A 21,894-nucleotide genomic window follows, 5' to 3' on the forward strand; every position below is an offset into this window, starting at 1 on the left:
ACGGGGTTGAGTATGAATTGCTTCCATTTACTTGAGGAAGGCTCCCTCACTTTCATATTTCCTATCTGACCTCCATTGGTCAGTTCTTCATTTCTTCGGACCCCGACAATAATAATTTGTAAGACCTAGGGAGTCCTCTACTTCTACAACTTTCGTGGCCTTTCCCTTCCTCTTCTTCGAAGTGTAAAATATTTTCTTCCTTATCTTCTTCTTGTTTAATAGTTGCCTTTACGTCACACCGACACAGATATGGCGACAATAGGGTAGGGAAGGGCTACGAGTCGTAAGGAAGCGGCCGTGGCCTTAATTTACATAAACCAAGGAAAACCATCTCTAGGACTGCCAACACTGGGATGCACGACCCTAAATGCACTTCCATCCCATCAGAGATAAGAGGGGATTGGTAACTATTTGCACTTGCCCTTAAAATAATACTAACCACGGTTTCCGACTGCTTCAAGCAAGCTCGGAACATGATAATTATACTCGCGTAAAGTTGAAAGTTATTTCTGTCACTACTTCCTGTACTCCACACTGCTTTACTTCTAAAATGACGTTTTGCAAAACAAATGACTATCGCCTTGAGAACAGCTGATGCAATATGACCGCTGTAAACAGCCCTCGTAAAATACAATACCGTACGCAGAAAAGCTAACGAATCGGGATTGAAAACAAATTCACAAAAAGTACACTTACTAACAACGTACGATCCGACGCTAAAGAGAGAATAGATTATTAAGAATAAAAGAGAATGAGGAAATAACACATCACTCACCGCTAATTGGTGGCACAAGGAGGTTATAGCCTACAAAGGGAACACTTCACTGTTACCAGAGTCACTTTCTTGCCACTTGTCTTTCCCGAACTACACTTACACATGCTAAACACGCACGAACCAAGTACACCAATCAATAAACGGACGTAAATAAATCTACAGCTATTTTTATACTCTGAACTACCAAACCTGTTTTATGCTAACTTACGCTATGCTAAACTGTAAACTACGCTATACTGTACTATACTAGAGAGATAAAGACTAATGTGAAAAACACTCGATACTCAGGAGAAATGCAAAAGATTGCTAACCGTACCGAGTACCATACACGCTGAGCGACATAGGATAACCACGTGGTGAATGTAAATATTAGAGTCGGCAACTAGGTTTCGAGATCGCACTCTGCCGATATAAGTCGATTTGAATGGCAGCTTGGGATTGGTTGGATGTCTATGTTTCAACGCATAACCACCAGACAGAGCCAAAAGCAGCCAAAACGTCAATTTAGAAGTAAAGCAGTGCGGAGAATGGGTCGAGAAGGGCGCCCAGTAACACATTGTGTAGTACCTAATCATGTAGTCAACGAATGGAGTATTATTATTATTATTATTATTATTATTATTATTATTATTTTTACACGGTAACCCTTTTAAGGGTACGATAAATCAACTTTGGTTACTTTTCTTTGCATTTAACTTTCTTCGTTTCCAAACTTCCTTCATTTTCGGAGAATGTTGTTCCTTTTCCTATAATTATTATTATTATTATTATTATTATTCTTATTATTATTATTATTATTATTATTATTATTATTATTATTATTACCGAGGGGAGTGGCCGCCCGTTATAACGCACTACAGCTAGGACGCCAAATTCCGCATTCGGGATACGAGTGGGTTCGAACCCTACCGTCGGCTGTCCTGAGAGTGGCTTTCTGTGGTTTCCCATTTTCACTTCGCAGTAAATGCAGGGGTATAGCTTATTCACAGGCAGCAGTCAATGTTTTCCACCTCCTTACCCAATTTCATGTTCGACTCGTTGGCTGAACGGTCAGCGTACTGGCCTTCGGTTCATAGGGTCCCGGGTTAGATTCCCGGCCGGGTCGGGGATTTTAACCTTCATAAGTTAATTCCACTGGCCCGGGGGCTGGGTGTTTGTGCTGTCCCCAACATCCCTGCAACTCACACACCACACATAACACTATCCTCCACCACAATAACACGCAGTTACCTACACATGGCAGATGCCGCCCACCCTCATCGGAGGGTCTGCCTTACAACGGCTGCACTTGCCTAGAAATAGCCACACGAAATTATTATACCCAATTTCATTCAACATAATTCATTTTCGTCTTCAGTACCTCCTTCTGAAATGAAGTTGGCCTCAGGCTGGACAAACAACTTGACGATATGTTTATAGATAGAGCGATTTACGCTCCTTTCTACAAGCTCTTGATTGATTGATTGATTGATTGATTGATTGATTGATTGATTGATTGATTGATTGATTGATTGATTGATTGATTGATTGATTGATTGATTGATTGATTGATTGATTGATTGATTGATTGATTGATTGATTATGGCCTCCGGAATGGTCTCGAACAGGTGTTTCTAGTTGAGTCCCATCGGCGACCTGCGCGTCTGGTTATGTGTGATGATGGCGGTAATGAGGTATACAGGGGGTGAAAGCCAGTGTCGACACATGCTTACTCCTGTCTAATAACTCGAAGGGGAATTCTCAAGGCTTAACGTCTCCATCCGACGTTCAAATCACGATCAGCAGCGGCATATGCCCTCACTCCTTATTGCACCCGATAGCGTAAGTATTTAAAATGGTGTATTATAAACGCTGGGGAGGGGAGTTAGAACTGAACCCAGGTTTTCGGCACGCAAACTCGGGATTATAAACTGTATAACGGGACTCGAACCAGCTAACAGCGGAGTCAGACTTCAAATACTAGACGGCTGAACGATCATGGTCATAGGTGAGATTTTTCTACGAGCGACCAGAGTATCCGAACTAGGTTCCTAGTCTGCTTGTGGATATTGCGATCGTAATTAGGGTTACACCACTGACAATTGTAAGTATTTCTTAAGACCTTCAAGTAACACTAATTACAAGAACAGAAGATTTGTTCAGGTGGAGCGCACTGGTCTGGAAACGAAGACTTCCGCGTTTCGGTCCATGATTCCGCCTCCGTGGTATTTCCATGAACAGTGAATTCCACGAAGATTCTGTGGATGTTACTGCGTAGAACCTAAGTAGATGTTTGAAACATTTCATCTGTGATTAGATTCGGTTTGCATTTCAGAGCACACTGTTCATTAGGAGATAGCTCTGGAATGTGATACATCGTATTCAATATTCCTTTCCCACGACTCCCTGGACGATATCGCAGGATTACAAGGAAAGCCCATTAAGTCAGTCATTTTGTTGTTAGTGTTTTTGACATTTTCATGTTTCTCTATGTAATTTCTTCTGCTCTATTAAGTGGTGATATCCATTAGTTGTAGACGGTCATTCTGGTCACTGAACTTTTTACATTTTAATTTTCCTGCAAACTATCAAGAGAAGAAATTCATTCAAATAAAATACATTTACACATTTTCAGCTAAACTTCGCTATTCTAGATACTCTGACAGGTCCAGTGAGTAAATATTCTAAATCTTAATCTGGTAGAAACTGATATTGACTATCAAAGTCTGTGAAAGCCTTCAGATCTCTTTCACAAAAATAAGGATTTTGACTTAATGTGTTTTACTTGTATCTATACTTTATTTTTATTTTACTTTTTCCATTGCAAATGGCTACAATTCAACCAATGGCCGACATTCTGACTGGCAAGTTAAAATCATATACGCAACTAGAATAAGAATAAGAATAAGAATACGAATAAGATTCTATGGTCTCAGCTAAGGTATGCAAATATTCTGACATGATGCCATTTAGAATGCATGCGTGTCAATTTAAGCATTCCGTTTTATTATACCAGGTGGCAGAGACACGGTTCTGTTGAATGAGTTTTAATATTTGACAGTTAACACAAAATCCAGAGATCTATAACATGCTGAATAGACCTTTTCCACCGTCCAAATATTGCTGAATAGACTTTTACCACCCTCCAAATATTCGACTACCATTTCAGGATTCGAACCCATGGACTCGAGATCCAGAGGCCGACACTCTAACGCTGACCCATACATGAACTTATTTGTGAAATTATAAACTATAAGATTACGAAGTGCATTACCTGATATGCAGAAAGGAAAATGTGTATAGTGATTATGGATGGCGGTGATTTTTATGATCACAGAATCAGGCAGAGGCATAAATAAGCTACACGTATGAGAAAAATCTTTTTTTTTTTTTTTTTTGGCTATTTGCTTTACGTCGCACCGACATAGATATGTCTTATGGCGATGATGGGATGGGAAATGCCTAGGAATCGACAGGAAGCGGCTGTGGCCTTAATTAAGGTACAGCCCCAGCATTTGCCTGGTGTGAAAATGGCAAAAATTATTTACGAATTAAATTCATTGAATAACTTCAGTTGAATCATGGAAAATGAAGGATAGCAGGGAAGTTTGAAATTTCTTTGGAGATCAACCAAGTCCAAGCACTTGACGATTGCCATTCTCAGGTGCATCACGGGCCATCAGAAAGAACATATGGACTTCTATCTGAGGTAAAAAAATATCGAATAAGTGAGTATGGATGGCTCCCAGCAATATGAATAAACCGAAGACAAAAATTATTATTATTATTATTATTATTATTATTATTATTATTATTATTATTATTATTATTATTATTTGCTAATAACTCCATCAGGACTACGCAGAATACTTAAAGGCATGTATTTGCCTTCCTTTGTGTCCATATTTCCTTCATTCCTTGACTATGGTCTTCCTTTCTGTCTTCAGACCAAGTTGTTCCGATCTTCTTCTTTGGACTTTCCTCTTAGTCAACTTGTCATTTGTGAACTTTGGTTCTGAAGATCACCCGGTTCTGGACATCTGCTGGTGTAATTCCTGCCTGTTTCAGACCAGTTTAAATGTCATTGTGTCTGTTTGGCTTTACCCCTGTTTTTATAGAATTGGACTATTTGTTTTCTACAGCTTTTCCCATACCTGAGGGATCGCCGGTTCGAGCTGCGTCGCACATGTGGTTTGGCCCTGTTTGACGGCCGGATAACTTTCCTGATGCCAGATCTATATGGAGGGATGTATTCATCATCATCATCATCATCTCCACACTAATAGCTGTGGAGATTTCACCTATTCAACTACCTTAATACACATCCCACCGCTTCCTTTTCTGTATACCGGGTTGTCTCACCTGAGAGTCGTCAAGTGCCTGTTTGCTGATGTTTCGGAAGATATTTTCAATTTCGTTTCTGTGATGTTCGCCATGCTCATCCAGTGTCAACGCGAACGGTCGTTCTAGTTCTCACTGTAATTAATCTGTACTGACATTGTACTGGTCACATAGCTGTCAAATTGCATTCGGGAGGTCGTGGGTTTGAACGCTACTCTCGGTAGCCCAGAATATGGTTTTCTGTGGTTTCCCATTTTCACACCGGGCAAATGTTAGGGCTGTACCTTAATTAAGGCCACGGTCGTTTCCTTCCCACTCCTAGCCCTTTCCTCTCCCATCGTCGCCATAAGACCTATCTGCATCGGTGCGACTTGAAGAGAACTGTCGAACCCCACTGTTGGCAGCCCTGAAGATGGTTTTCAACGGTTTCCCCAGTTTCAAATCAGGTGAATACAGGGTTTGTACTTTAATCAAGACCATGGTCGCGATGTAAAACCAAGAGCAAAGAAAAGTATTTTCCTTAATCCGTCCCAGCATTTCATATGTTATTACGCAACGACACGACCACGCCCACCTGATCAAGGCCATTGTCTGCCCGTGAAGGTGCTATTTGGCGGCAGCTGTTCGTAACTAATCAACATTCAGGAGGACCTGTCGAAGCATTTGTTTCCTTATAACTTGCCAGGTGACAACCTTGAACACCTCCCGTATTTACATTAAATGCATTTATAATTCAAAAACCTTGACTGCTCTTCACAGAGCAGCGACGTCTCTTTGTACTTAAATGGATAACATTCAACATCTGGTACCAGCATTGAGTCTACATCTGCATTAAATAAACACGATTCTCTGTAAGTCACACTGTAACTTCCGGGACCTTCTTTACTTGGTTGACTCAGTCTGCCATACCGCAAAGCTGAGCAGCACTGGCCCTGGCTTCTGAACAAGGCGGTCCTGATTCGAATTCCAGCCAATGCACAAGGATTTTTAAAATGAAAATTCATATCACTGTCGTTCGAATTTCTCGCAAAACTGGAGGACTTCTAGTTCCAAGTGGATTCGGAAACACACCGTCTTAACTTTTCATGCACTTGACATGCACTGGCCGAGATTCAAACTGCGTTCATGTTGGTGGGAAGCCAACGACGAAGTCAAAGCACAAGATCAAATTAATAGTAGTGTAAATAATGCACGGGTATCAAATCGTGCCCGCCGTAAGCGCAGTGCCGTGCTAGAATACCTGTGCACGCGTGCGCAAGTCTCCTCCCCTCAGTCGGCTCAGTGTTGCAAGATGTAGGGTAAAATCCCTAAAGTAGGGACATTTCGCGTCTTGTAGTGAGACTGATTTTTTAAATGAGCCGAATTATAGGGATTTTCTTATCGTTTGTCAATATTTATACTGATTTCCCAATGTTTTATAGTTACTCATAATTTTGTGTTCATAAAACTAAATTACAGAAGTCTCTATACCTGTACGGTTACATCATTTACAGTAGGATGCTACATTACATCAGAAAGTGACTCCATATTATCACTCTCCACTGTAGACATTTAGACAGTTTCATCATAATATCACCTTCAGCAAATGAATCTGCAGCTGGATATGAATTTTAAAAAGATTGTTGCTGAGAATACCACGAGGCTAGAAGTAATTGGGGATAATGATTACCTACTTGTTAGATCAGGGCTTCTCAAACACCCAAAATCTCACGCGTGCAATCCGCGGCGCAGAATTTCTGTGCACCATGCATCGGCCCGACTCGGCTCGGTTCGGAAAAGTTTTTTGTCTCGGGGCGACTCGGCTAAGCTCGGCTGAACTCGGTTAGGATGATGGAGCGCAGCAGAGCAAGTGATGAAGAGGGAAACAGGCGTAGAGAAGTAGAGAGAGAGAGAGAGAGAGAGCGCTACAGCTTAAAATCTATTGCGCCGCGCAATACACCGGTGCATGCACCCTGAGAGTCCCTGTGTTAGATGTAATCCAAAGCATCCCTTTAACCTGTTGCCACATAATGAATTTGAAAAATCAACAACAATTTGAAGAATTTGTCTAAATTGTATTCAGTTTTTCCAAACCGCTTTCGAGGAAACTGTGAAAAGACCAACTCTTCAAAGGAATGAACTCGCCTTATTATTATCTTTTTCAACCTCCCATTGCTTTAGGAACATCTGATGAACGGGCCCGTGTACAGTTAAATTAAATAATCAAGAAATATGAAACAAAAATAGATCCTACTAATACACTGGATGAATGCAACAACATTAACTACTTTTCTGATGACGAGAAAGAGGGACTGTCAAAAGCACAATTCATAGATTTCTGGAACAGTGTACATTAATACATTATTAATGAAGTATTAATATTCAGACATATTACAATTGCTTTGACTTGTTTGGCCCTGCCACGCTCTAATGTAGACGCTCAAATAATTTCGTCGATGGTCAATTATATATATATACTAGCTGATGTACCCGTGCTTCGCTACGGGATTCTCAGAAAGACTGACTTTGTGGTTTTCCTAACCTGAAATCAACATAGGTCATTACAAAAACGTAAGTATGAATGTAGCGATTAAAAGCAATGCTATCATATAAAATACTCGATCAAATGGAAAGCCGCACGTTTTATCACTTTTAACGAACAGTGCTGCGGTTAGATTGCGGTGCCGATCTAATAGTCCAAAGTTCCAGAGCTGGGATGACCAGGCCGCAGGTTGCTATGAACACTCATCTGCCATTATTCCGCTAAATATACACACTGTTCATTCCAATCAGTGCCTCAGAGTAGGGATTGAATAGCCCGAATGCTATGATGATCCAGTGTGTTACGTACCAGTAGTATCAGAAAATTTATAAACCAGGGGAATGGCATGCTAAAGAAGAAAGTTATCTAACTCCCCAGCTACTTCCCATCAATATTCAGACAGGCTGTTACACAGTGTACGACTGGGCGAGTTGACCGTGTGGTTAGCGGTGCGCAGCTGTGAGCTTGCATCCGAGAGATAGTGGATTCGAACCCCATTGTCGGCAGCGCTGAAGATGATATTCCGTGGTTTCCCACTTTCACACCAGTCAAATGCTGGGCCTGTACCTTAATTAAGGCCTAAGGCACTCCTAGCCCTTTCCTATCCCATCGTCGCCATAAAACCTATCTATGTCGGTGCAACGTAAATCAAATAAAAAATACCCTGTACGCAGCAGTAATCCTATCTACCGGAGATGAGGGGCAACAGAAGATACAAAGCACATCACGACACACAATGGTCAATGTAATGTTATTGTTGATCAATGTTATGAGCTTTCTATATTGTAGGCCTTCACATTTAGTTTTCTTTCGACTCTGTGATTTGTAAAATATTTTATACCATAAACTGTAGTTTCTTATTCTCCGACTTTATATACCGATTTTCATTAAATACTGTTTACCCATTTTCTCGTTACTCGGCGCTGATATGGACTTAGTAACAAAAATCCAAATTCATGAATATCTTTGTGATCATAGCCAGTACGGTAACAATGTATAAGACATGAATAATAGGAAATTTAATACTATATAACCTCAGTTATTTAGCATTCATCGATTACACCTCTAATAAGAAATATTTGAGAATTACATTTTAGGCCTTCCCCTAAACTACCATTTCACTCAGCATGAATAAAATAATTTACAGCCTAGACTATAGCGACTTATTTCCTGACTTTGCATACCGATTTTCATCAAAATAGGACTACTAATAACAATACTTGAGAATTAAATTTTACGCCTTCCCCTAAACTACCATTTCTCTCAGCGTGAATACAATTCTTGATAGCCTAGATTGTAGTAACTTATTCCCCAACTTTGTATACCTATTTTCTTTAAAATACGACCACTAATAACATAAATAGCTGAGAATTCAATTTTAGGTCTTCCCCTAAACTACCATTTCACTCAGCGTGAGTAAAATGATTTATAGCCTAGATTGTAGAGGCTCATCCCCCGACTTCACATACCGATTTTCATTGGACCACTAATAACATAAATAGTTGAGAATTCAATTTTAGGCCTTCCCCTAAACTACCATTTCACTCAGCGCGAGCAAAATTATTTATAGCGTAGATTGTAGAGGCTCATCCCCCGACTTCACATACCGATTTTCATTAAATTCTCTTCAACCGTTTTCTCGTGATGCGTGTACATACATACATACAGACAGACAGACAGACAGAAATTACGGAAAAGTAAAAAGTGCATTTTCTTGTTACTATGGACATGACCGATACAGAAATACCATTATTTTCAAATTCTGAGCAATGTACAGACAAAACTCTTATTTTATATATATAGATATACAGTGTGAAGCGAAATTCACGCACTCGGGCGTCGCAGCGCGACTCCTCACATGCCAGCAATAAAAAAGTCTCTCACAGAAGTTCGTCCTGCGAGTATATCCGGTAGAGAAAGGTCGTTGAAGAGTGGCAATCTGGCAACACTGTAACCACATGTAGGGTAACTACCTCTGTCAGCACATATTAGTCGTGCTGTACAGTTGGTACAGTGGATAGAGTTTTGAGTTAGCATGCAGGAGGTCGGGGGTTCGATCCTGGGTTGAGCTGCTTTTTTATTTGCTAATTTCCATCGGACATTACATACTGTAACATAGCAAGACTCCGTTTCTTAGGTCACATCTATCCTACATTTACAAAATTTAGTAACGCTGAACACGTTGTAACGCATCTAGCAGATGAAGTGTTACGAATAAATTCACGCCCACGACGTGGAAAGGGCGTCTTTCAAAGCTGACCAATGAAAACGAATGTTCGTCCATTTCTAGGATCGTAGTATGTAACTGCAAATGGTTTCGCTGTTGACGAGTAATATGCCAGATACCATACCACCTGGACTACATTTACGAAATAAAAAACATACGCCTCAACCCAGGATCGATCCCTCGACCTCCTGCATGTTAACCTAAAACTCCCTCCACTGCTCCAACTGTACAGCACGACTGATAAGAGCTGACAGAGGTAGTTACCTTACATGTGGTTACAGTGTTGCCAGATTGCCACTCATCAACGACCTTTTTCTCCCGGATATACTCGCAGGACGAACTTCTGTGAGAGACATTTTTTTTTCTGTCATGTGAGGAGTCGCGCTGCGACGCCCGACTGCGCGAATTTCGCTTCATCCTGTATATATTTGCTATTTGCTTTACGTCGCACCGACACAGATAGGTCTTATGGCGACGATGGGACAGGAAAGGCCTAGGAATCGGAAGGAAGCGGCCGTGGCCTTAATTAAGGTACAGCCCCTGCATTTGCCTGGTGTGAAAATGGGATACCACGGAAAACCATCCTCAGGGCTGCCGACAGTGGGGTTTGAACCCACTATCTCCCGGATGCGAGCTCACAGGTGCACGGCCCTAACCGCACGGCAAAATCACCCGGTGTCAATTATATTAAAACACACACACAAAAAAGAATTAGGCTGAATTCTTCAACTCTGTCAGCTTTAGTAGGCATCAAATTGAATATCAGAAATGCAAAGAGTGAAATGCATATATTTATACTTCCCTCCATTTTGAGGCTGCGAAAAGAAAAGAAAAAACTTACATGAAAAGTGGATGACAGCTGCAAAGGTAGTGAAAAATATACTGTCTATAACGGAATAGTATAACTATTACTCATTAATAATCGTATCAATCAAGTATTTTGAAACCTATGGAGAACTCCTTAAAGAGAGAACACAAGGAGTTTAAGTAATTTCTGACTAATATTAAGGAGCCTTCTAGAGCCGCTAACCGAGTGTCCTTAATTTATTGCTGCCGAGCTGAGTGGCTCAGACGGTTAAGGCGCTGGCCTTCTAACCCCAACTTAGCAGGTTCGATCCTGGCTCAGTCCGGTGGTATTTGAAGGTGCTCAAATACAACAGCCTCGTGTCGGTAGATTTACAGGCACGTTAAAGAGCTCCCGCGGGACTAAATTCCGGCACCTCGGCGTCTCCGAAGACCGTAAAAGTAGTTAGTGGGACGTAAATCAAATAACATTATTATTATTATTAATAAATTGCTTATCCAAATACGTGAGTAATGGTGGCTCGTGCTTCTTATTATCAATCCCATTACTTCTCAGGAGTCCAGATGCTATTTCTCAGCGTATTATAGAATTCTAGGTTCATATATGTGTGTGTGACTATGCAGCAACGGATAGCCTAACTTCTTTAAACGATAACATTTACAAACAGAAAAACAACCCAGCGTCTCTCCGATCACATTCCATCTTAGGAGTCGAAATGGAAGAGGAGGATCCTGTTGAAGAGATCAATATGTCATTGTCTACGACGATAGGAGAATGTAGATAAGAAAAAGAAAACCTTTATTTTGCATATACATCTCGTACAATGCAACGAAATAACGACCATTTCTGTAGGGGTTTTTTTCTGCATAGGGGGAGATAATTTTGTATGGTCAGTAGGGATTTTTCATTCCAGAAAAATTGGCAACACTAGTTTGCCTGTACTTCCCCACGTTGCTGACTCAGGACTGTACACGCCTACCAATGACAGATTGTAGTTACGTGTTTTCGTTTGGTCTACTAGTAGAGTTTGAAACATTCATGATACAGTACATTAAGCTACACAGGCTGTGGCATAATGCGTGTGCGTGTGAGGCTATTTTTCTGTTGTTTAAATTTATAAAATGATGATGGTTTGCTACAACGGGGATATAGTAGTGGCACAGTATTCGGCGTTTTTCTGCTTTATAATTCTTCATAGGAGAGTTGGCGAAGTTAAAAGACGAATTCCTTTCATTTATTCCTTGTCTGCTTACGACCACCTTTAAAATAATTACATATTTATTTTCCTGGTACATTTTTAATTTTTAATTTCGTGTGGCTATTTCTAGCCGAGCGCAGCCCTTGTAAGGCAGACCCTCCGATGAGGGTGGGCGGCATCTGCCATGTGTAGGTAACTGCGTGTTATTGTGGTGGAGGATAGTGTTATGTGTGGTGTGTGAGTTGCAGGGATGTTGGGGACAGCACAAACACCCAGCCCCCGGGCTATTGAAATTAACCAATGATGGTTAAAATCTCCGACCCGGCCGGGAATCGAACCCGGGACCCTCTGAACTGAAGACCAGTACGCTGACCATTCAGCCAACGAGTCGGACTCCTGGTACATGATAAAGCATGTTTCGCGTATTTTTTACAAACGCCGTACGGAACAAATGTTGTTATACAGAATGAGAAAAACAAAACTGGGCCAGAAAATATTTATAAGATTGACGAGGAAGTGACACTTGTTAATGAATAGAAGAACTGCCCATCACAGAAAATGCTGGCAACCGTGATTTCGATGTATCAGTCGGTTGCTGGCACTTATCTGAGCAAGCACATCTCCAGCGTACGTCACTGTGTCATTATATATGAGTGAATATGAGGAGCAGAGATATTTAGTGACCAGTTGAATGCAACACAAAATCGTGCTCACGATAGAGCAGCCGTGTTCATTGTCGAATATTATGAAGCATGATTCGTGGAGAACCTGTGTGGAGCTGTTTTAGGACTGAAGTGTTTTGGCGAAACCTCCAGAAAAGTCTGCAATGCAAAATTTAGTTGCAAAATGCCGTGAAACGGGCTCTGTAGAGAATGAAATCACGTATCTATCCGAAAGAGTTCGAACACCAGGAAACAGGAAAGTCTGGAACGAAGTCCGGCAAAATCTCAACGCCGTTTATCTGTGCAAGAGGGAATTAAGAGGTCGTCGTGTCGAAATATTATCGAAAAGGAACTGCATCTGTATCCTTACAAATTTATTGTTGTGCATGTGTTAAAGCATCCACACGAACTTTCGCGTGATGAGTTCTGCCGGTGGTTTCTGAGTGAAATGGAGTCAGGATATTTGAATCCTCAATTTTTCATTTCTGCAGATGATTCCATTTCCAGCATCTTCTGTGATGTTCATTTACCAGGGTTATTCCCACCTCAGTCTTATGGTAAATATTGTATTTTGTGGAGTACCGTATATATATGAACGTGGAATGTATACGCATGCACAGAAATGGTGTCCCGGCATAAACAATAGACACTGCCCCACTTCAGTACTGAAAAGGAGGAGAGGGAGTGAAGGGATAGTGTTGAAGGCACAGTGTGTGTATTGCTATATATCCGCCACTGTGCCCATTTCAATTACAACAGTCTTGAAGCGGGTGGTCTACCTGCAGCAATGCGTTAAGCGAAGAGGTAGGGAGACGCCATGCTTTGTTTATATCGGGACACCATTTCTGTGCATGCGTGTACACTACTTCAGACTTGCACTATCTGATAACGTACTGGTCTAGCACTCGTAACAACTGAAATGAAATGGCTTTTAGTGCCGGGAGTGTCCGAGGATATGTTCGGTCGCCAGGTGCAGGTCTTTCGATATGACTCCCGTAGGCGACCTGCGCGTCGTGATGAGGATGAAATGATGATGAAGACGATACATACAACCAGCCCTCGTGCCAGCGAAATTAACCAATTATGCTTAAAATTCCCGACCCTGCCGGGAAACGAACCCGGGATCCCTGTGACCAAAGGCCAGCACGCTAACCATTTAGCCATAGAACTCGTAACAACTGTTTCTCATGCACACAGAACTGGCGGTCAGCTCATGACCTTGACATGAATGATATAATGAAATGGAAACAAGTAAATTTCAACTTCTTTCCACCACACCTCGTCTACTGCGTAATCACCTTTTTAGTGCCAGAAGTACGCCAGGAACGAATCGCAATATTCATGGTTAGCCTACTGTGTTATTCATAGCCAAGTTAGCTTTTAAAAGCAAGCATTAACTAGTAAAATTGTTAATAAAAGGGCGTATTATAGAACTCAATACATACTGGAGATAATACTGAAACTTTATATTCCTGGTAATGTGCTCATTTTTGGTTTTTATGGCTCAGATATAAACATTTCTGATGCGTAGTTTCGATTTTGAGATAAAACTTTACTTTACGAACCGCATATTGGATTTAGTACGTGTTCCTATACATTCCACAACAGCCAAACCTTCTCACTGAGAAAGAGATAAAAACACGCATCTCAAATGTTACGAGTATCATTTGGAACTAGGAATAATAATGAACGAGTGAGGGATTTTCTGGAATAAATAAATAGAGCCCTGCGCGGATAAAATAGTATTATCCCTCATCCGATCTGCATACGTGCTTCCCTCATCCGCACCCGCTTCCGCGAATGGGTATACGCGGATATCTTAAATATTTAACTATATTGCACCAGAGGTATTGAAACGGATACATCTGTTAACATAATACAACAGGCCTGTTACTTGGCACCAGAACCGCTACAGTCACAAGTTTATGAGGGATTTTCACTTGCGACGACTATCGATGTAATTAGCTGTTTCCTTTCGAAGAATTTGTTCCTTTCTTCCACTATTTGTGGGCAGGAGCCACTTAGGCTTGGGTCTGATTTATGGCTTTTTGGTCTCAAGGCTCCTTAGGATGACCCGAAAATCCGTTTACATTTAACGAGGCAATACTGCAAGAAATATTGGATGCAGAGAGGTAATAATTGACACACATCATTGGCATGACATGGGGTTTTATTGACATCAAAATAAAGTACACAAAATGACCCTCAGATGGCGCTAGACAATACCACGTTAGGTATAAATGGTGACACGTGCTTGATATGACATGGAGTTTTATTGACACCAACAACGAGTGCACAAACAGGTCAACAGACGGCGCTGGACATCAACACATCAGGTATAAATGGTCAGACATGCTTGACATGACATGGAGTTTTATTGATACCAATAACGAGTGCACAAACAGGTCAACAGACGGCGCTGGACAGCAATACATCAGGTATAAATGGTCAGACATGCTTGACATGACATGGAGTTTTATTGATACCAACAACGAGTGCACAAACAGGTCAACAGATTGCGCTCGACAGCAACACATCAGTGATGCCGCATGCGACACGTGTACGGTATAACAGGAGCTGTCGTGCGAGAGGGCGTCAGTTCCGCCTGCAATCGTGACATGTCATGTTTGGCCTCCCCAGTCCCCCGACCTCAATCCGTGTGATTATTGGTTGTGGGGTTGCGTGAACTGTACCGCGATCGACCGACCACATTACGGATGCTAAAATACAACATCCGGCGGTAATTTCTCACCATACATACGGATATGCTGTACAGTGCTGTTCGCAACATTGTTGCTCGACTACAGGTGTTGATTGTTCATGAATGACGGCCGAAATGCTGAGCATGTGTTATAAAGAACATCGTCTTTGCTAATTAATGCTAGCGCCATCTGTTGGTCATTTTGTGTACTATATTTTGGTGTCAATAAAACCCCATGTCATTCCAATCATGTGTGTCAATTATTACCTCTCTACCTCCAACATTGGGTGAAGTATTGTCTCGTCAAATGCTAACAGACGTTCAGGTCATCGTGTATATCACCATTCTCCCTTACCACTGTCAAGGGTTGTCTAAACACAAGAAAAAACAAGAATATACCAGAGTAAAAATCAATAAACTTCATTATTTAGAAATTTTAGGCAAATTAACCGCACTACCATAGATTTTGAACTGCCACAACACTAACTTCGCCGATATCCGAATCCTTGCAGGGCTCTGCTAATAAACATTTTCCATTGGGTTATCCCCAGGTGAATGCCACCATCATTAACTCAGTCTTTCACTGATGAATGTTGGCGCCCTATCATATAAAGCGTTTCACTTGTTTCCTTTCCACTAAAGATTCTGCTTCATGGCATAACTCCAACCAGGCAACCGATGTTGTCCCGTGCCAACAGCGGGCTCCCAAGGCTGTGAGGAGCCGAGCCGAAGACAGCGAACGAGAGAATGGGAAACGTATAGTTGGGGACAAATCATGACGACCTCGCCTCACACCACTACTTTCAGCGGCAGCTCGGTGTCTCTTAGCGACTTATAGGATTTACTACCTCTACTGCAGCCAGAGTTGCCAAATCGGCTACTGTACTCTACACGAAGAAAGGATAAATACTACAGAAAGTAAGGAAGAAAGTGGTTTGGCAGCCTCTCCAAAACAAACAAGGATTACTTAGAACTTGTTAACTCAGCAGGGTGCAGGGTGTGATTAACTACCGGCTTCCAGCTCGCTTCCAGGAACTGAGGCCGTCATGTTTTGTCCCCAACTGTATGTAATACTGATCGCGTGGTAGACGTGTGAGGTGTACGGACGGCAAAATTTACGAGACATTGAAAGAATTTCAAAAATCAGCCTTTGATGAAAGAATACTAGAAAATATTTTGCCCATTTCTTTTACATTTAGGACACATTCTTTCATTCACCCGTTTACCATTTGTCCACGATCATTCTCACAACATCGACGAGGTCATTTTTCAGTCGCCCATAATCCAATAATTTATTTATTACTTTATACAATCAACCAAATAGTAAACAAGAAATCTTTCAGTATCGTGCCGACGCAGGCATAGGATAGGACGTTCCTGGCAATTACAAGATTAAACTGTGTTACGAAAGCAATAAAAATGAAAATCCTTAGCCTGTTTCCAGTTATTCAACCGGGTCAGGAATGAAATGAATGAAACCCCCATCTAGCGGCGAGGATATGAATTTTGCCGGCTGCCGAAGCTTGTCGTATTTTTCTGGGGCAATGATTAATGACTGACAGATGACAAGAAATGATACTGGAGAGTGTTGCTGGAATGAAAGATTACAGGGAAAACCGGTTTACCAGGAGAAAAACCTGTCCCGCCTTCGCTTTGTCCAGCACAAATCTCACATTGAATGACCGGGATTTGAACCACGGAACCCACCGGTGAGAGGCCGGCGAGCTGCCGCCTGAGCCACGGACGCCCTGAGAAAGCAGTACTTGCAAAACAAAATTTAATTAAATAAATCAATAAATAAATTTGATTGATTGGTTATGTAATTTTATACCATCCTATGTGCTAGAACCATCCTAGCATTTTTATGGAGATACATGGCAAATCTGCTCTCAGCTGGAAGTAGAATATTTAAGCCTTTGTCCTCTGTCTTGAGGTTCTAGAAAATTCGTAGTATAGACGGGAATCGAACCTGTATCAACTGGGTGGGAGCCTAATGCAACTCATTAGAGAAGAAGGTTCTTATTTGTCTCCCCGAGGATAGAAAACAGAAAGGATTCGAACAAGACCTTTAGCTTTCACAGCAACTGGCCGTCGTATTACTGTGTCTCTGGCCTCATAAAGTGAGGAGAGTAAAGTTAGGACCATTATGTGTGAAAATGGTGACTTTGAGATTAATGAAACTTCTGATAAGAGAGTCGAGAGTAGCAATGTTGTTGGCATGAAAGTGGTGCAAGTAGGAGCTGATATGGAAGGTGGTGAAGATGGATTAATTGTTGGGTCATTAAGTAGTAATGACAGCAATTTCAGAGTGTATTATGGTAAGAATTTCAGTAATAGAGTGAGCGTGTGTGAGAATGGAAGTGTGCGTGAGATGAAAGAAGGTCTATTCAAGCGAGTGTGTAACGTTTTATTTAAGACTGAGAGTTGTGTGAATGACTTGCTGAGTGATATCGATGTGGAATGTGTGAAAAAGTATGTGATCTGTTTGCTTGCATTAATTATGGTTTTGTGGAAGAGTAAACATTGTCAGATTCCCGCTCATTTCAGAAAGAGGGATTTCCTTTTTATGAATGTTCCGAATGAAAGTTTGTATGATTCTTGTGTGACTGGATGGGATGAATGTTTGTGTGTGAGATAGTGGATTCCAGACGTAGTTAGTTTTATTACGGTACGCATTCCTCGCTTATCGATGCCAATGTTAAGTTTATGTATAGTTTTCTTTTTTCATTTATATCAGGGTCCGTATACTGTGGACAGTAGAATAGGCAAGTGTGCTTATAGGCTCCTAACTGCTGAAAATAAGGTTCTTGGGACATTTAATATCTATAGCCTTCGCAGATATAAGAGATAGGATCTGCACCTTGGATGTATATATTATCAATTTTGAGTTAAGTGTACTGTAGCAAGAAGGGATTGTGTTCAATGGTATATGAAACAATCAGAGTGTTGTGTATATAGCCATATTATTATTATTGTTTGGACAAATTGTATTTCGTGTGTGCGAATACAATGCAGTAGACGCAATGTATATATCATTATTACAGTAAATTAAGTGTTCAGTTATGTCATTATAAGGTTATGTATGAAGTTCTGTTTTATGGTGAATCATAATATGTGATATCATCGATTCACCAAGGGGGCGTTATGTGATAGTACATATATCACACCCCAGAATTATATGTAGAAGTTAGAGATATTATTGTCAGTATTCGATTTATTATTATTATTATTATTATTATTATTATCAGTATTTCATTTGTATGTTTTGTCATTTATATTGGTAAGCTGGAAGATATCCACATATGTAGGTATGAGTAATTTGTTTTGCATGAGTGGGAAAACATTGCTTTAATAACTCTGGTAATTTGAATGAGTCATATGGCTACCCCAATGTCTGTTGTGATGTACTTGTGTCGGGTAATTCCATGCGTCATATATATATCCCAGCCTGATGAGATGAGCTTGTTGTTGTACCAGGAAAATTTGGTGATTCATGTAAAACTCCCGAGAGTTTGTTATTGTCTTGGGAGGAAGAAGTAGTTCAGGGCTTGGTCTTGACAAGAGGTTCACTCATGATTGGTGGGCAAGCACCAATCAAGACGTCTCATCTGAGAGGAGGGGGATGTTGATGTCTATAAAGGTTGATCATACGGCGGCAACCTGGACATTGTATAGAACATTGTAAGGGCGATTGTAGAGGTGATTGTAAAGGAACGAGAAGGAAGATAACTACAACTACAACTGAGGCACTGTACGGGAAAGAAGTGGTGCTGATACACGGTACTGGAGTGACACGGCAGCAATGGACTGGACTTCAAACGTTCGTGGAGCGTAGTCTAGTTATGTTCGTGGAAAGTGGCTGATTGTGGAGAGTGCTTGCGCATTAAGTATTGTAGCACTTGTGGCGGCCTAGCATTATATGTTGGTGAAAGCTATCTCAGACTTTCCATAATTTATGTTGAGGATCGACAGACGTGTGTATATATCTTTACAACAAGTGTTAAAATATGTGAACACAGTAGTACAAGGTACAGTATCTGTGTGATGTGATAACTACCGATTATGAGAATCGGTAAGTCGAATTGATATAGAGTCAGTGAAGGGTATTTATCTTCATACATGTATATTGTTCATCGGACTATCTACAGATGGTAGTTTAGTTCTCGCTTTCGTTTTCCCACGATTTTTTTTATTGTTGTTGTTGTAAATATGGAGTCTTCCAGCAATATTTTGTGTGTGTATTATATGTATAATGTTGTATGTTGATGAGGTGCTCATGCACGGAATTTGTTCAGAATATAGTTAGCTATTTTAGAATCAGTGTTATTGATGAACCTAGGTGCAGTTCCTACCTAATTAGTCGTTTTCAGGAGGTTAGGTAAGGCCTGCAGCAGATGTACCAGTACGCAGCATTATGTACACAGCCTGGGATATAAAGTTTATCATGCTCTTATCTAAATTCGAGGGATCCATTATGGTGAACTCTGGCGCCCATACTACGAACATTTCGGTTAATTATGCTTATTAATTTTATTAAGTTTTTGAGTAATGTTATTTATATATTTTTATTCATGATTTGATTTATTATCATCAAAAGAAGTTACAACTTTGATGATATCGAACAAGACCGTTTCAGCTCCCCGTTTGGTGGTGTCACGGAAGGCAAATGAATGAGGATAGTTTGCTTAGCAGAATAATGAACTCGGCCACGGAGGGCAAAACTAGTACAGGGAGACCAAAAAGATTATGCTTAGATTCGGTTTTTAAAGATTGGAAAAGGTAGGACTAAACGAGGTCCTATGGCTACTTGGAAATAGAAGATACATACATACATACAGGCTTTCGGACTGAACACCGCAAGCCATAACAGTCTATTTTTTATTATTTATTTTTAAAAACGTTAGCAAAACGTAATACTAAATGCTTTATGTAATGAGAGTGCTAACTTAATATCCTATATGCAATTAATTGCATATTTTTCCTCACCAATTATTTAGTGTTTGTTCGTTGTAAGGTGTCAACACTGAGTCTGTTTACACATTTAGAACATTCCTGCAGGTTTTTGTCCATGAGTTCGAATTTCTCCATCGGCCAACGACCCACTGTTAATTTGAACTTAAAAAGTATTCAAAGAATTCTCGTGACCTTCATGCATAGCTGTCAAACAATGCCTTTGGTGTTAGTGTTCTAACCACTTTGCGCATTAGGAAAATAGCAATGACCGAACGAGTTGGCCGTACGGTTAGGGGCACGCATCTGTGAGCTTGTATTCTGAAGATATTGAGTTCGAACTGCACTGTCGGCAACACTGAAGATGGTTTTCCGTGGTTTCCCATTTTCACACCCGGCAAATGCTGGGGTGAACCTTAATTAAGGCCATGGCCAATTCCTTCCCACTTCTAGCCCTTTCCTGCCGCATCGTTGCCATTAAAACCTATCTTTGTCGGTGCGATGTAAAGGAAAAAAAGGAAAATACACTGACTGACACAGCAAATGCAACACCAAGAAGGAGTGGTTCGAAAGGGATGAAAGTTGGGGAAAAAACAGAGACGGCACGGACGAATAATTGATGTTTATTTCAAACCGATATGCAGGTTACACAATGCGCACGGCATCGACTCAGTAGGATGTAGGACCACCGCGAGCGGCGATGCACGCAGAAACACGTCGAGGTACAGAGTCAATAAGAGTGCGGATGGTGTCCTGAGGGATGGTTCTCCATTCTCTGTCAACCATTTGCCAAAGTTGGTCGTCCGTACGAGGCTGGGGCAGAGTTTGCAAACGGCGTCCAATGAGATCCCACACGTGTTCGATTGGTGAGAGATCCGGAGAGTACGCTGGCCACGGAAGCATCTGTACACCTCGTAGAGCCTGTTGGGAGATGCGAGCAGTGTGTGGGCGGGCATTATCCTGCTGAAACAGAGCATTGGGCAGCCCCTGAAGGTACGGGAGTGCCACCGGCCGCAGCACATGCTGCACGTAGCGGTGGGCATTTAACGTGCCTTGAATACGCACTAGAGGTGACGTGGAATCACACGCAATAGCGCCCCAAACCATGATGCCGCGTTGTCTAGCGGTAGGGCGCTCCACAGTTACTGCCGGATTTGACCTTTCTCCACGCCGACGCCACACTCGTCTGCGGTGACTATCACTGACAGAACAGAAGCGTGACTCATCGGAGAACACGACGTTCCGCCATTCCGTCATCCAAGTCGCTCTAGCCCGGCACCATGCCAGGCGTGCACGTCTATGCTGTGGAGTCAATGGTAGTCTTCTGAGCGGACGCCGGGAGCACTGGCGTAGCCAGGGGGGGGCCCAGGGGGGCCGGGCCCCCCCCCAAAATATTTTCTGAAACTAGAGCGAGGATTAGCCGTTGTTTTACGTACGGTACGAACAACTTAAAAACGTACGCCGAAATGTTAAATTAACGTAGCGACAAGAATCTATTAGTAGGGCTCAATAGGGACATACATAATTCTCCATATTTGTACTGCTTGAATGAAAGGAAGACACTTACGATTGTGATGCGCGAGGATATTTCCCTGTAGAGGCCTCAGTATTGGGAATGAAACCGTGTATTGACAAATGTCAAGACATGAAGAAAGGGCCAATTAGCAAGGGATTACTCAGTAGGGGCCGGAACGTGACCACCGAGATAACGGGGGCCATATCCAGAAACAGCTGC

This window comes from Anabrus simplex, chromosome 8 (genome assembly GCF_040414725.1).
Source record: "Anabrus simplex isolate iqAnaSimp1 chromosome 8, ASM4041472v1, whole genome shotgun sequence".
Classification (NCBI taxonomy): domain Eukaryota; kingdom Metazoa; phylum Arthropoda; class Insecta; order Orthoptera; family Tettigoniidae; genus Anabrus; species Anabrus simplex.